Raw genomic sequence first — 14,104 nt, 5'->3', positions numbered from 1 at the left:
GTAGCTTTTGTCAGGGCCGATTTACAAAATCGATGTCAGTTTGCAAAAAAAAACAGCACTGATTTAAAATCTTTAATCGTATCCTTTTTTCAACAAAAATCAAAAGAACTAAATAATAATAAAAACAACATAAATATTTGATAATAACAGCATATTTGAATAATGAAAATTCGAAATTTAAAGAAATTTTTTTAATGACCTAAAAATTCAAAAAGGATAAAAATTTTCATAGTTAGGGAACTCAATGATAATAGTAAAAAAAAACTAAATAAATTAATATCAATCATGTAAATCTGTTGATCAGGCAAGCAAAATAATGAACTATTTTTAAACATTTGTAATCGTAGTTCGAAGTGAGTGGTCAAACCATACGGCTTGCTAGTGATTGTTTTTATTATTATTTTTTAGTACATTCTTTCATTAATTCAGGATATTTTACCCAATAAGTTTCTTGACACGAGTACATAACCTGGCTTTCTTTAGTTGGAAGTACATGAAGTTAATGCCATGTCACTTCATCGCTATAAGTCAAACAGTTCATGGTAACGAACTGTAGTAAGGAGTGACCCGGCTCAATAGTAACTGAAACTCTAAAAAACAGAAATTTGACGCAAACAGTTACATAAAAAGAAATATATTTTAATACTGATTTTAAATATGTAAGTTTCATCAAGTTTTGTTTTACCCATCAAAAGTAACGAGCCTAAGAAAATTTGCCTTATCTTAGAAAACAGGGGGATACACCCCCTAAAAGTAAAAAAAAATATCTTAACGAGAATGACATCATTAGATTAGCTACCAGAAAACCCTACTGTAGAAGTTTCAAACTGCCATCTACAAAATGTAAAATTTTGTATTTTTTGCTAGAAGAAAGATCACGGATGTGTGTTTATTTGTCTGTTTGTTGTGTTTTATTTCCCAAGGGTTATTGTATCGGCCCAGTCATCTTAGAATGTCACGAGAGGGCTCATTCTAACCGAAATGAAAAGTTCTAGTGCCCTTTTAAAGTAACAAAAAAATTGGAGGGCACTTAGGCCCCCTCCTACGTACATTTTGTTCCTAAAGTCACCGGATCAAAGTTTTGAGATAGCCATTCTGTTCAACGTAGTCAAAAGCCTAATAACTAGGTCTTTCAGGGACGATATAATCCAACACAGTCCCCAGGGGAGGGGCTGGAAGTTACAAACTTTGACCATTGTTTACATATAGTAATGGTTATCATGAAGTGCACATACGTTTTAGAGGGGGGATTTTTAGCGTTGGGGTAGAGTTGGGTTGGGGTGAATTGGTTACGTTGGAGGATATTTCCATGGAGAAATTTATCATGAGGGAAGAGAATTTCCATGAATTATCAAGTAGGATTTTCTAGTAGTAGTAGTAGTAGCATCTAGTAGTAGGATTTTCTATCATTTATTTAAAAAAACAGTAAAAAAAAAAAAATTCAACTGGAAGTAACGAGCAGCATTAAAACTTAAAGCGAACATAAAATATTTCTTATTTTATGTGGTTCATTTCCTCCCCGATACCTTGCTCTTTACGCTAAAGTACTTTTAGTAATTTCAACTATTTATTCTACGTCCTATGTGATTCAGGGGTCATTCTTAAGGATTTGGGACAAAATTCAAGCTTTAGTGTAAAGAGCTAAGTGTTGACCAGGAGGTGAAACCCCTTATTTACGTAATAAAATACACAAATACAGAAGTTCGTTGTGTAAGTTAATTCGTAAGGTACGTATGTTTCTTACAAACAAAAACGTTCGTAAAAAGAATAAGAAAATCTAGGTGCATTTTTAAGTAACCAAAAACTGGAGGGAAAGTAGGCCTCCTCCCTCACCCTTTTTTATCAAAATCGTCCGGTTGAAACTATGAGAAAGTCATTTAGCAAAACAAATTAATGTGCATTTTTTTTAAAATTATTTATGTGCGGTGAGCCCAAATCAAAACATGCATTAATTTAAAAACGTTCAGAAATTATAGAAAAAAACAAGTTTTTTTAATTTAAAGTAAGGAACGACATTAAAACTTAAAGTGAACAGAAATTAATCCGTAAATAAAAGGGGTTGCCCCTTCTCAACGCTTCACTCTTTACGCTAAAGTTTTGTTTATTAATTAAAAAGTAGAGTTGTGACAAAGAGTCAAACCTTAGCGTAAAGAGTAGAGTGTTGAGGAGGGGACATCTCCTTTCATAAAAGGAATATTTTCTGTTCGTTTTAAGTTTTAATGTCACTCCTTACTTACACTTAAAAAACTTATTTTTTTATTTTATTTTTATTTTGAATCCCTGATCCTCTTTAATGAACAGATTATTTACTTTGCCTTAACCTCCTTGCAGAAGAGCCAATACACATTTATTGAACCAAATTTGATAAGCTATAGTGTGTACTTTGCTTCAGATTCCTTCTGTCAAACGTTTGAACAGTTTATTTACTATCTATCTTGTAAACTTTGTTCTCATTCTGTCTCTCGTGCCTTTTTATCATCAGAAGACATTTTCCTTTTCATGCTCATATTACTCAATATTTTCAACACTGTGTCCCACAGTGACACTGATAAGTAGCTCAAATAAAAATTTCCGCCCAAGTAAAATACTGCTACTGATTTAGGAAAAAACTTCCAGCTAAGATATCCCATTAGGGAGAGTGTATTTTTTAAACCATAAAAATAGCGTTACACGATTATTTAGGGTATAAATTAAGTCCTTGTGTTTGTTTTAAAGTTGTGTTTGTCAATAGACTATGTCGATGTTTCAATAGGAAGGGGTATATTTCTTTCTCGACTTGATGCAGTAATCTACAGTGAAGGCACAATACCTACAATGCAAATGACAAAGAAAACTACGAAAATGACAAAACCTGGTGAGACAAAAATACTTTCATCAACACAAACAGTGCAAGAAACAACAGAAATAAGACTTACTGAAACAACAGGTAAGATAATTGGATTTTTGAAAGTGAAAAGTGACTAGTGATACATCAGAAGATCGTGTTTTCCGGCTAAAATTTTCAAAACAAAGTTCTTGAAATAGGAAAAGACAACAAGATTTGTTTTTTTATTAAGGTCTGTCTGAGCAACGAAAGATTATTTCAAAAAAGTAAATTTATTTTCAGAAAGTGCATGTTTTACTCTATTTTTCAACATAGTTACCAAGTTTTTGAAACAGTTATTGTGCCTCTCACTCAATTTTAAAGTAAAGTTTTTATAAGAACTTGCGGCCAGCTCCAATAGCCAAGAGTTCATTGTTGTTTTTACGTCGTCTTCATCTTTTTAACAGTTGCTACTGAGCTGGTAACTGGTTAAACCGGAGACGATACATGGGTTTTGCATATCATACATTGGGGGAAAAGAAGTTTGAGAGGGGGGAGACTAGTCACCATTGGATCACTTTTAACTCTTAAAAGTTTCAATTTTTAAACATTTGAGTCCTCTTAAAATTCATACGACCAGCTCTTTCATAAAAATCTTACCACCGCAGCATAAGTTACAATCCTTACCCTAGGTTAGGGGGGAGAGGGTTATGTTGAGAAATAACTTTTTGTTATCTTTTCCTTTGACTATTTACTACAAACTAGCTATCTCACTTTTTAAAGAGAGATAAAACTAAAAAAAAAACAACCTCAAATGAGACTGCGGCCAGTAGAGAGAAAAGAAATGAAAGGCTGTAATAACGCAGATATTTCGCCTGTTAATAAACTAGGCGTCATCAGCACAAGATAAAAAAAATACGAAAAACACTAAACTAAGAACAAATAAAACCACTGACTAATGCTGCTAATTTTACTACTACTAGTAGTAGTAATACTCCTCCTAGTACTACTACTATAAATACTTCTACAAATAAAGATAAGTATGAGGGTAAAAATTTCAGGGAATGTTGTGAGACGAAGTTGAACTGGCTCAAAACACGTTGTGTGCATGCAGGTTGTCAAAAGGATCCATAAAAAATATCCCAGGTGCTTTATACGAGAATAAGTTGAATTTTTCAGTGTGTATCAAGGGGGTGTTAAAAATAACAGCAAACGGTCCTCTGTGCATTCTGCTACTAATGCTAAAGCTACTACTACTACAACTATCGCTACTACAGAAGCTTAAAGTAATAAGCTGAAGCTTTTATGGAATGTTTAGCAGGCTGAAGAACTAAATCAAACAATGATTTATCTAAATCTAAATCAAACAGATTGTTCAAAGTGTGTACCAGCAATATCTCAGAAACAGCTTCAATTATTAGGTTGAAACTTTCAGAGTGGTTGAGTTGAGGTGGAATATGAATAAAGACACAATATGTGCATACTACTACCATTAACACTGCTACGATTACTGCAACTAGTGAGGATAGTGGTATTTAGGTAAAACGTTTAGAGGGCTTAGGAGGAGTTCCATTTAAGTCAAAACAAACCTTATACAAGGATAATTTTAAGAGGGCACACAAAAAATATATTCGGAACAACTTATAGTATTAGCTTAATACCTTTAAAAATTTTCAGAAAAGAATTGAAGTGTTGAGCTGATATTTTCAGGGCATAGTAAGGGGGATGTTAAACTTACCAAAAGGGACTATTACTATTATCACTGGTAAGACTACTAATTTTTCTGACGTTAAGAGTATTAAGTTGGAACTTTTAGGGAATATTTAGGGAGATGTTGAACTAAATCGAAATGCACTTTTTGCTGCATAAGCAACTCAGGAACAGCTTAGAGTAGTGATTTGAAACTTTCAGGCGTGTTGAAAGGGCTATTGAACTAACTAAAGGACAAACAGTGCTTACAGCGAATACCGTTATTGGTGCTACTACTGTCAATCTTACTACTACTATTACTCCGACTACTACTACTGTATATTTATTAACCAAAGCTTAATGCTCAGTTTTCATGCCAAACTCTAACTTTTGGTTCTTACAAGTTAGAGTCGCATCCTATTTTTCTGTAAATTTCTAGACATAACAAATACCCATTTTTTAGCTTTGTGCTGAGGGTATATAGCACATAAATGGACTTTGGAGTCGCTACAACTGGTAGTGATCTTCGTTTCATGGGTATATGGGACGACCTATCCCCTTTGGTTAACTCTAATTGACGGCTTATTTTAATTTCTTAAATAAGTGGATTATTTTAATCGTTAATCTTTTTTTTGAATAGCCTAAGCTTAGTGCACATTTTCGTGCTTAATTTAGTGTCTGATTTTTACTGATAGGGTAGGCTCTTACATTTTTACAAGCTGCTAGACATAGTGAAAACTTTTTTTTTGAATTTTGAGCTAATGGTAAAGAACACTCTAGTGGACTTCATGGTCCCTATCGGGGATGCTAATCTCCATTTCATAGTGGTTTGGGGCCATCCAAACTGCCAAAGTCTTTGGCTTTAAGGGTGGATTATTTAAGGGTGCATGGTTGAACTGCGAAAGAAGATACTATTTTGAGCTTATTCCTTAGTTGTTAACAATATCCCATAAATCAAACGGACGAAATAATTTCTTAAAAATAATTCAACTGAGAGGTAAACATTTTCAAAAGTTAGATATTTTGAAACTACTGACACAGACTTACTAAAACCTTATGACTTTTGTTAGCATTTTTAATCTCTTTTCAGGCTTGGACTTGACAGTTTTATTAAGAGTTTATAGCTCTAAAAACCCTATAAAGTTGGAGATTACACGAAGAGATCCGAATTAGTTGGTTGTTTGACAGACTAAGAACTCTCTGAGCGTCCCTCTCCAAGTATTGGCAACCAGACGAAGCATACTGTAACCCTTAAAAATAGCAAAAATAATCGATGTTTTCCTAATACTTGTCCTGCAGAAACGGGTCACTCTAAGTTGCTGCATTATTCCTTTTTTGAAAACTTCTGCTAAAATTTTCCAACAATTGTGCCCAATGCTTGCTAACCTTTTTGTTAATCTGATGCAAAAGGGATTACTAATACAATTGTTAGCAAATAATTTTTTCTGGGATATCTGGGAAATGGATTTCCTGTCAATAAGGTTTTAGAAGGTGCAATAACGTATCACAATGCTGTATACATAATATGGCCTCTGCAATTACTAAGACAACATAGTATATGCAATTGCAATAATACCATTTGGGCGTGGAAATACTATTTGGGTGTGAAAACTAATCGAGCCCCTAATAAAAGAGGTCTTTCTTAGATTTTTAATCAGCAAATATTTTAATCTCTACGAATAAGAGAAGATTGTAATCTGTATGAATGCTTAGGAATAAGAGACATATTTTCCATAGGTGCGATCTCAGGCGATTTGTGCTTGACTACTAACACTATTCGGTTGTAGCAAGATGCAACGTTTCTGTTAAAGAATAGTACTGCCATGCTCCTCAACTGCCTTTGAGCGCCACAACACGTGTTTCTAGGAAGTGATACTTTTAACAAGGATCTCTGGTAAATATTCATTGTGTCCACTTAAGAAACAAGTTAGGCTGTCAAAAAAGATGATTTATTCATAAATAAGTACTCACAGGAACATAAGAAAAAATATAAGGACACATTACATTCGTCACCACCAATTTTCTGTCTATATTTAAGAAAATTTGTAAATAGCTCCATTCCCCCGAAGGAAGAGATTTCTATGTACCTATGTTTATATATACCATTCAGGATTAAATACACTTTGATTAGCTCCTTAAGAGCTGTAAAGCACTAGTAGTGTTGCTTTTTTGGGGAAAACGTTTTAGAATAAAATTTTAAAGTTCAGAGGCTGCTCAAAAAAAATTGTTCAAAGGCTTTTTAACCTTGCAAGCAAGTGATTATAGAAGGCACAGGGCATAGGATAATTGAGTGATAGGAATGCATATGAAGTATTGGTCGAACGCGTCAAACCCCAAACAACAACAACAATAACAACACTCTTAAAACATCTTGATTAGCTATTTATGCAAGTAAACGAAACACTACGTATTAAATCCAATTATTTCCCTTGGTCTAATTAAAAGTGCTTCCTTCTGAATCTACTTCTCAGTAATTTGAAATATTGTACGTCCAAGCTTCCAAGCTAAAAAAAAATAAAACGGAAAAAACGGAAAACGGTAAAACGGAAAACGGAAAAAAGTTTTCCGTTCTGTCTAGAATTTGCCATCTATAAATAGGACACATTTTTGTTCAACTGATATATGAAATGGAATTAGTTTTAACTTTGCTAATAGCTAGTTTTATTGCTAATCTAAATGTAAATTTTTGCCATTCCTTTGCATCTCTAATATCTTAAATTTTAGGAATCATTCATAAAACTCAAAGTATGAAATATGGCCTTACTGGGATTATTCAAAGCAGGATAGAGTTACAATAGATATTGAACATGAAAAAATTGGTTTTGATCCAAGGAGTTACTACAACATATTCAAATAAGGCCATGTATGTTCGACATGTTATAACTGTGTCCTGCACCGTCATGTGTCTCGCATGGTTACAATTAAGATAAAAAAACAAAACATTCCTCTAAGCAAAGGCCATGGCTTTGAAGTCGGCGTGAATTAAAGACGTTTCTACTTATTTCACTTTTCGTGCAAAAAGTGGAGTAAGTACAGCGTGAATTAAAGACATTTTGTATTTATTCCGTTTTTCCTGCAAAAAGTGGAATAAGTGCAGCGTGAATTAAAGACGTTTCTAATATTCCATTTTTCTTGCGAAAAGTGGAATAAGTGCAGCGTGAATTAAGAGTTTCTATTTATTCCGTTTTTCTTGCGAAAAGTGGAATAAGTGCAGCGTGAATTAAAGACGTTTCTATTTATTCCGTTTTTCTTGCGAAAAGTGGAATAAGTGCAGCGTGAATTAAAGACGTTTCTATTTATTCCGTTTTTCTTGCGAAAATTGGAATAAGTGCAGCGTGAATTAAAGACATTTCTACTTATTTCACTTTTCCTACAAAAAGTGGAGTAAGTACAGCATGAATTAAAGACATCTCTACTTATTCCACTTTTCTTGCGAGAAAAGTGGAATAAATGCAGCTTGAATTAAAAACGTGTCTACTTATTCCACTGTTTGTGCAATCCAAGTTATTTAGAATACTGAAACCTCAAAAAATATATACAATAAGTTAAAAATATATGCAATATTAACTTTATATTTTGACTTTTTTACATATATAAAGGCACGTTGTTTATACTATATGCCAATGAAGATCACTCAAGTGGTTTCACACTGATCTGTGATCAATCAAAAGATTACAGATGATTTAATTTATTCTGGCAAAGTGAGCTTGGTTGGAATAACAAACAGGCAATTTAATTTCATGTGGGGTTGCTTGAGGGATAGGCTCACTATACTCTTCTTTCTTTCGATTTCTATTAATGGTTTCTATCATCTCTTCTATACTGGAGTCTTGCGGAGGTTCACCTGATGTTCCTGTCTCTCCTGTCGTAGGTAAAACTGTAAAAAAAAAAATTAGGATTACATTTAGGCGTACCCTGTGACAAAAATACTAGCAATCAGGACCAAAAAGGAAAATATCACTGTCATGTCTTCGTGCAAGGCTTTCTGGCTAGAAATAAAGGAAAAGAAGTTAAATGAAAACCCAGCTGTGACTTTGAAACATGGCGAAATTTCAAATTTAAGTGTCATTTTGTTAAGAATTGATCCAAAAATTTACCGATGGGGATTGCTTCACTCTCTACGCAGCAACCCCTAGGCAAGATTCAGAATTGACTGGAATTGTTTTTTACTTACTGAAAGAGTGGGAGGGGTTTGATTTTACATATCAAGTAGCTCGAAATCTCGGGGATTGTTTTGTGGCAAAATAAACACATATTTTATAGTGGAAATGGGGAGAAGAGGCCAGAAAAGGGACCAAAATATTTTTGCCCATGATCAGTTTCATACTTAAGGCCGCTAGCTCTTGGGCCAACACAAACTAAGCATTATGCTATTTTGGACATGATCCCTCCCAAAAAAATGACCCACGGAAGAAACTTAATTTTTCCTACTTGACTTGGAAATCATATCCTGAAGTTTGTAAGTCAAGAGCACTAAAAAAAGAGAAGAAAAATGGAAAATACAAGAAAATTAATGTTTCCCCTGGCTGAAATTGGGCCAACAAAGGGTCAAAATGGCTCAAAAGCTTCTCTTCCCCGGCCACCTCAGGTGAAAGGAGTGGACAGAAAAATTAATATGGAGCTTATTCAACATGAAATTGAAAGTTCGATCGCCCTTTTTGAAGATCAAAAGTTCTATCCCCTTCATAAGCTACACAATTAAAGTCCACATATCAATATATCAAAATAGATTATTAAAGGTCCTGTTAGTACAGCGTTGGAATTCAAATTGGACTTCACATTATAGAGTCATGCGTCCGATTCCTGTTTGCTTTTTTTTTCAATCACAGTTTTTTACCTCCTATACGGTCATTTTCAGATAATTTCCCTGTTTTTGTAAATGTAGCGCAGTCATTTTTTGAAGCATATCCTGGGCAGGTATTTTGTCAAGCATTTTGATTCAAAAAGGAATAGTGGTAATCAAGTTCATATTTTGCACAAACATTTTAAGTAGATCACTAAATCCATACAAAAATGGCGTAATTTTTTCAAAATCCTACGGGGCAGGGGTCAAAGTTGAAGTCAATTTTGTCAAATCGAGTGAAAATGAGAGAGAATATTGAAAAAAAGAGTCATATTGCAATATGTTTTGTAGGAGAATCCAGGTAATTATTCCCAAAATGTTTAGATGAAAACAAACTTAGTTTATAATACCATTTATCGTACTTACAAAAGAAATGATATTTTTTTAAACTTTGATTCATCTTTAAGTAATGAATAGCTTTTTACTCGATAGGTCAAATAACTCCCTAAGCCTGAGCCACTTCCTTAAGTGCTACAAAAATTTGATTAAAAAAAAAGAAAGAATTAAAGATCAATTTTATCTAGAAAAAAATAAAAAAAGAAACGATACTATGATTTAATTTTTCTTTCCACTCTAAACTTATTTTTTCCTCTAATTCTTGTACGGCTTATTCAATCAGCTCCTCACAAAGGGCTGATGTGTATTATCCCTCCTAGATTAAAAGTGATAAGAAATTATACAAAATATCAAGTTTTCAACTGAAAACATTGAGTAATATTAAAGCTTAAAACGAACAAAAATTATTCTGTATAAATAAAAAAGATCGTGGGAGTGTTATTTCTAAGTTAAATTTTAATCAAAACGAGCAAAAATTAGTCTCCGAGGGAAGTAAAGAGCGAAGTTGAAAATTAAAAAGAACAAAAGTTATTTCTTCCTAGCCAAAATATTATGTATCTGTTGGGGTTCCACCCCCTTGTTCTTTTCTTTTTTCAGAAAAATGACCTGTTGTCGTTTCTGTAATTATATTTGCATAGATTCGCCTGTAGTATAATTTTAAATGATAAATTAAAATCTCATCGCTAAGCTAGGGATTTTGCAATAAGTTAACTTTTAAGATAACTTTTATTTTTGTCTTCTTGATCTGGGCCACTGAAAGATAATATTATTCAAAAGAAGCCAGTGGTTTGAACTTTAATTTAGAAGATTGACCAGCATCAATCGGAGTTCCACCCCTACCCAAAGTTCGTTGTATAGACCTAGTGATTTCGATTTTAGTCTGGAATGAAACTCCACTTAGGGAGTCTGTTTTTCAGAGTTGATATATGTGTGTTTTGTCAAGATAGCCATGGAAAAATACCTGCGTGTTGTTTTCTACAACCGTGAAGACTATTTTTCCACGAACCCAGGCAGGATAGGAAAAGAGTTCGTGAGAAGTACTATCGTTAGTATCTCGACAGGGGAGTTCATTTACCCTACAAAGAAATAGCTAGAGATAATGGGAGTGACCAAGATTGTGGCACCCTTGGCCTAGAGTTTGGCGTGTTTGACAGTTTGGTAACGTTACCATACCCTGAAACAGGGTATATCGTAATAGGGTACTACCATACTCTATATTTACAATACAGTAGTGGAGGCCACGAGGCACTCCATTACAATATTTGGTACCAACATGGCTTTACACTTCAATATCTGGTGCAGCACCGATATCTGGTGCCAATCAGTCAAGAAAAGTTCTCATGAGATAGCTAAGAGAATCCACATTTTCCAAAAAGACGATTTAATTTAGCCTAAACAGCAGCCTATTTTAAGTCCATAGAACCGATTACGTGAAAAATACGGAATGAATTTAAAACTGTCAAAATCTGAATGTGTGTTGCCTAGTTAGAATAAAATAAAAATTTTGACGCAACTAATTATCTAACGGCTAACGATTTTCTCAGTTACAATCTTGACAAGCGATTTATGCCTGAGCCATAGCATAGTCACATCTGTAGGTAAAATCAAAATTATACACGAAGACAGCAACAATTATGTTCACTTTTCGTAATTTCACGAAATGAACATTGTTCAAATTTTAAGCCTTTATTTCTTGACTCACAAATGAGCCAAGGTTTAAGGCAAACATTTTGAAACTAGAAAAGGTGGAAACTTAGAACACTGGTTGGTTCGTCCTATGGTGGCGCAGTGGATTTGACCTTAGCTTGGTAATACGGGACCCAGAGATCGAATCACGCTGCAGGAATGCACTACAGGGCCGACACAGGGACTTTAGTAATCAAGAAGCGTCGTTAATTCTTAAATAAGAATAAATAATAAAACACTAGTTCCTGTATCTGTCAGAATAATCTGAAATATTTTTTAAGAAAACGTAGTAAAAGGAGAGAAATTAGTGTTGGTGGAAATAATTTAAACTAATTTATTCTAATTTTTATTTAGGGCATAATAATTTAATGATTTCTTCCAATTAGGACACAAATTAGTGTTGGTGAAAACTCTTTAAACTACTTTCTTCCAATTTCCATTTTAGGCTTTTCAAATGCAAGCGCAACGCTAAAATCAAGAAAATACCCTGGCATTTATATCTTTTTTTATTCGCAGGTATATAACAATAATATGACTCGGGCATTGGGTTCTTTCAAAGAAAATGAAATAACAAGGCAGATAACTACGTCAAGTTTTTCCAATTTTAAATAAAGCTAGTTTAGTACAGAATCTCTTACCAATAATATTTTATCTTTCCAGGCGAGCTTACTTTCAAAAGATGACGGTTTGCTCTGCCTCTTTTAGCTTTTTCCTATCCTATAGCTCATTTTTAGTCCCTCCAATGAAGTTCCATTTCCTTCAAATCCTTCATTTTGATGTTATTCCACGCCATTTGAGGACAACCTGTTTTGTGTTTAGCTCTAAATGAAGGGCCAAAAAAGCCTAATTTTCTGCAATCTATCATCAGTCCTCTAGAAGATATTTCTTCCCTTTTTCCGAAGCGGTTTGACTAGAGCCATACTTAACCACCGTCACTGTGTTGCTAGATGTGGTGCACTTATGGCTACTGGTTGCTTTTGGGGGGATTACTCATTAAACTCGTCATTTCGGAGGATTTTTAAGTTGAATTTGTTTGATAAATTTAAGATTTGAAATTATTTGCTCAAGAATTAGTTCTTTTTAGCTCTTATTAGTGTTCTATCTTACAGTGCATTTTGGAAACACTTACCACTACCATCCCCCATCCTTATACAGGTGTTCAAAATCCAGTTCCAATTTTCTGGATGGGTGCTTTTTTTCAAAACAACGTAAGAATGAAAATAAATATAAAATACTCCACTTTTATTTTGAACAAACTGCCCACAACCACATACCACTACCATTTTTCATCTTTATCCAGGGGTTAGATATTCCAATTCTAATTTTTTGTATGACTGTGTTTATACTAAAACAACGTTAGAATGAAAACAAAGGAAAAATATTCCACTTTGATTCTTTTACTTCTGTTTATGCTTTTAAAATTCGAGCTTTCTGCAGTGCATACTTCTTGAAATACTTCAATAAGTAGGTCTTACCTTTAATAGTTGTGCAACTGTAGATGATGTTTGACCATCCTCCTCTTGGGGGCCACAGTTTCCCTTCGCTAAGCTTCAGTCCTCTTGTTCCTTGAGATGATTCACAATAGAACGTCAACCCAATTGCATCTGGAAACTAACTTGTCAGAGTAGCAAGGAAAGGGAATTGTCATCTTCCAATGGTAGCTCAATAGTTCTTCCACGGCTGGGAGATTTTACACTGATGTAATTCGTCTTTGTCTATGATTAAAAAGTCAGGGTAAAAGTCAATGAGTAAGTAAAAACACATGAGAAAATAGTTTTAACAATATTCACAGCAAAACTCAGACGAATGCAATAATGTAAGAAAGACTCGTGGTAGTTGTCTGATAAACGCCCTACTTAATGTTCTTTAACACGTTTCTCTGACGCTATGTCCTAATAAAATATAGCAAGTAAGATAAAAATATAATACTTTAGAGGTAAATTCGGGATATATTTCTACACATGAAAGGAAGAAGAGGTAAAGCAAAGCGGGTGTGCATGCTTAATTTGTTAGGTGCATTTATTCTGCGTATAAACTACCTAGCTTAACACTGACCACATACTTCCTCCCCCCACCTAATGTGCAAATTAATAGCCAAAATTGAATATTTTACATATATTCTGACACATCCCTTTATCTGTCTCATGCCAAACTGAAGAAATACTAACGAAGAGAATCGGTCTTATAATGCGCTAATGAATGACTGACATTAGGTGGGCGTTGATTATACATGTCCCCGATTCTTATTAAAAAAAAAATTTATAGTTGCTATTAATTCACAATGCTTAGCCAAATTATTATTTATATTATTTTCAATAAGGAATTACAATTATTGATATTTGAACTAGTATTTTAAGATTACGAGACAAAAATCTTCTTTTGTATTAACAAGAGGTTTAGATCTTTCTTTTTTACACTTTCATATAATTTTATTGTCTAAAAGGTGTTCAACAATTTTGTTCCTTTAAAAGGATCACACAATAATTTATCGTATTTTACAGCTATTTGAAAGTAATTTGCCAAACACTTTGTTTAAAGTAGGGCTAGTTTTGCTGTAAGTTAATATTACTATTAAGCTTCAAGTTTATTTGTCAATTAGTTCTAAGTTCACCTAGCTTTACAAGATTTGTCAAAGTAAACATTTCAGCATTAAAGACAAATTTTTGTAAAATAACACTGAAACCAACTTTATAACAGCAATTATGTTATAAGAAGCAACAAAACACCAAACATGTTACAAAAGTTTT

General features: G+C 33.6%; 1 long non-coding RNA gene across 1 annotated transcript; it reads right to left on the bottom strand.

Annotated features, from left to right (window-relative positions):
• Window positions 1-6,424: 6,424 nt before the first annotated feature.
• LOC136026109 (uncharacterized) lies at window positions 6,425-13,391 on the bottom strand. The gene is made up of 2 exons (XR_010617206.1): window positions 12,833-13,391; window positions 6,425-8,369 (listed from the first exon to the last, which is right to left on the bottom strand). It is a non-coding gene; the product is annotated as an uncharacterized LOC136026109 (long non-coding RNA).
• Window positions 13,392-14,104: the final 713 nt, after the last annotated feature.

Source organism: Artemia franciscana, chromosome 4, assembly GCF_032884065.1.
Source record: "Artemia franciscana chromosome 4, ASM3288406v1, whole genome shotgun sequence".
Lineage (NCBI taxonomy): Eukaryota > Metazoa > Arthropoda > Branchiopoda > Anostraca > Artemiidae > Artemia > Artemia franciscana.
Note: the sequence above shows the minus strand (reverse complement) of the source record. Positions and strands in the feature narration are given on the sequence as shown.